This window comes from Amblyraja radiata, chromosome 21 (genome assembly GCF_010909765.2).
Source record: "Amblyraja radiata isolate CabotCenter1 chromosome 21, sAmbRad1.1.pri, whole genome shotgun sequence".
NCBI classification, from domain to species: Eukaryota; Metazoa; Chordata; class Chondrichthyes; order Rajiformes; family Rajidae; genus Amblyraja; species Amblyraja radiata.
In genome coordinates this window covers 5236537-5239944 of record NC_045976.1, presented here as the reverse complement: position 1 = coordinate 5239944, position 3408 = coordinate 5236537, and the positions used below count along the sequence as shown (strand labels likewise).

General features: G+C 47.9%; 1 protein-coding gene across 1 annotated transcript in view; it reads left to right on the top strand.

Moving 5' to 3' along the window:
* Positions 1–3408, top strand: part of hal (histidine ammonia-lyase) — a 52507-nt gene that overhangs the window by 23551 nt on the left and 25548 nt on the right. The gene's annotated exons all lie outside the window — the stretch shown is intronic.

Sequence of the window (3408 nt, the reverse complement as noted above, 5' to 3'; positions counted from 1 at the left end):
GTACAGACAGCACCCGTAGTCAGGATTGAACCGGGTCTCTGGTGCTGTAAGGCAACGACTCTACCGCTGCGCCACCGTGCGCTGACAAGACAGGACCTGACAAAAGTGAACTGGAAATACTTACTTGTAGTGAAGTTCACAGGTGACCAATGAAGTAATTTCAAACTAAACGAGAATTCAGGACCTCGTAGACTATTTCCCCAGGGTAGAGAATTCTAAAACAAGAGGGCGTACACTTAAGGTCAGAGGGGAGAATTTTAAGAGTGATCTCTGGGGCAAGATTTTCACTCGGAGGTTAGTCCACATCTGGATTGAGCTGCCATAAGAAGATGTAGGTGATTATAATTATGACTTTTGTAAGACATTTCGAATGAATGAATGAATGAATGAATGAATGAATGAATGAATGAATGAAACATTGTCAATTGCGAGAAGTCACTGATATTTTTTGTTTTGCATACCCAGGGTATGCCAAGAGTCACCACTTAAAGGGCATCTTACAAAGTACTTTATTTTAACACAAAGTATTCAATTTGTGGTCCCCTTAGTTCCCAGCTGTTCCTGCACCAGTTATTTCTTTGGTCTGTGAAGCTTTAGAGGGCTACCGGGTGAATGCAGGCAAATGGAACTAGCTCGATAAACCAACTTGGTTGGCATGGACAAGGTGGGCTGAAGGGCCCATATCCGTAATGTGGGGCTCTATGACTTGATGATGTTGTGTTCTCACGAGGGTGAAATCTTAAGCCAGCAAGTAGAAGGAAGGTTGAATGTCAAGGAATATGGCAGAGATTGACAAATGAAACCAGGAGAGGCCCCACAAGTGCAAAGAGAGACACTAAAACAATTATTTGGAGGGTAAATAGGGGACCTGAAGCGGCGCTGAAGGCAAGGTTCAGGAAGATACCAAAACATTTCACAATAAAAAGTACGTCATGAGGGTTACATGGGGAAAGGGTGAATCTCAGTGTAGAGCCAGAGGATTTTGTTTTAGTTTAGTTTAGGGATACAGTGCGGAAACAGGCCCTTCGGCCCATCGAGGCGGCACCGACCAGCGATCCCTGCACACTAACACTGCCCTACACACACCAGGGACACTTTTACATGTTTATACCAAGCCAATTAACTACAAACCTGTACGTCTTTGGAGCGTGGGAGAAAACCAAAGCTCTCGGAGAAAACCCACGCAGGTCATGGGGAGAACGTGCAAACTCCGCACAGACAAGTACCCGTAGTCAGGATCGAACACGGGTTTCTGGCGCTGTGAGGCAGTAGCTCTACCGCTGCGCCACTGTGCCGCCCATATGCTTGTAGGCAAGGACTTAATGAAATGCTACTCATTTGTACTCACTGAGAACGACTTTGTAGTTTGGGGAGATCATTGTGTAGTGACATTGAGTCTTGCAGTTGCCTGCAAGATGGATGTGAATGTCGACAGCGCAGTTTACCCTGGTGACTCTCCACCATTTTGAGGAGCAAGAGTCAAGCGCAGCAGTAGAGTTGCTGCCTTACGGCACCAGAGACCCGGGTTCGATCCTGACTACGGGCGCTGTCTGTACAGAGTTTGTACATTCTCCCCGTAACCTGCGTGGGTTTTCTCCGAGAGCTTCGGTTTCCTCCCACACTCCAAAGACATACAGGTTTGTAGGTTAATTGGTTTGGTGTAAATGTAAATTGTCCCTTGTGTGTGTAGCGTAGTGTTGGTGTGTATAGCGTAGTTTTAGTGTGTGTAGCATAGTGTTAGTATGTGTAGGATAGTGTTAGTGTGCGTAGCGTAGTGTTCGGCACAAGCAAACTCCAGTGTAGTTTAGTTTAGTTTTATTTAGTTTAGTTTTAGTTTAGTTTAGACATACCCTTTAGTTTAAACAGGCCCTTTGACCCACCGACTCCACGCCGACCAGCGATCATGCCGCACACTAACACTATCCTACACACGAGGTACCACTTACAATATTTTTTTACCCATGCCAATTAACCAACGAACCTGTACGTCTTTGGAGTGTGGGAGGAAACCGGAACACCCAGAGAAAAACCCACGCAGGTCACGGGGAGAACGTACAAACTCCGTACAGTCAGCACCCGTAGTCAGGATGGAACCCGGCGCTGTAAGGCAGCAACTCTACCGCTGCTCCATCGTGCCGCGCTTTGTATTGAAGACATGTTTATAATTTTTATTGATAGGACAGGTTTAGAGGGAGTTCGCCGCTGTGGGCAGGTTGGGCTGAAGGGCCTGTTTCCACGCTGTAAGACTCGATGATTCTTCAACTGACAGACAGACCCGTGGTGGTCAAACTGCAGACACTCCCAGCTGGTGCTGGTTCTTCTATCTTCAGTGAGGTTGATCTGTGGGCTGTGTAAATACTGGGTGCAGGTGAAGGCTGCTGCTGTAAACCATTGACCAGTCGCAGTGTGTGTGCCTTGTATTGCACGCAGGGTCACTCTTCAAACGCTACCTGGCAGTGAGTAGCATCAGTCGGGGTTGTTTTAACTGTGCCGCTGTTTAGTTTAGTTTAGTTTAGAGATACAGCACGGAAACATGCCCTTCGGCCCACCGAGTCCGCACCGACCAGCGACCCCCACACATTAACACTATCCTACACACACTAGGGACAATTTACAATGTGACCAAGACAATTAACCTACAAAACCTGTACGTCTTTGGTGTGTGGGATGAAACCGAAGCGGTCACGGGGAGAACGTACAAACTCCGGACAGACAGCACCCGTAGTCGGGATCGAACCCGGGGCTCTGGCGCTGTAAAGCAGCGACTCTACCGCTACACCACCGTGCCGCCCACCTGTATAATTGGTGATTGTGAATCACCTTCACATCTTTCATCACTCTTTCTCCAGACTGAATGTTCGCAGAAGAGGAGGACATTCTTCCCCTCCAGCCTATTCTATTCCTCAACTAACCAAGCATTTACCGGCACGGTGGCGCAGCGGCAGAGTTGCTGCCTTACAGTACCAGAGACCCAGGCTTGATCTTAACCACAGGTGCTGTCCGTACAGAGTTTGTACGTGACCACGTGGGTTTTCTCCGGGTGCTCCGGTTTCCTCCCACACTCCAAATGTAGGTTAATTGGTTTTGGTAAAATTGTAAATTGTTTCTGGCGTGTGTTAGTGTGTAGGGATCACTGGTTGGCGCGGACTTGGTGGGCCAAAGAGCCTGTTTCCGTGCTGTATCTCTAAACTGTTCCCGATGTTGGGGGAGTCCAGAACCAGGGGCCACAGTTTAAGAATAAGCGGTAATCCATTTAGAACGGAGACGAGGAACCACTTTTTCACACAGAGAATTATGAGTCTGTGGAATTCTCTGCCTCAGAGGGCAGTGGAAGCCGTTTCTCTGGAAACTTTCAAGAAAGAGCTAGATAGGGCTCTTGAAGATAGTGGAATCAGGGTATATGGGGAG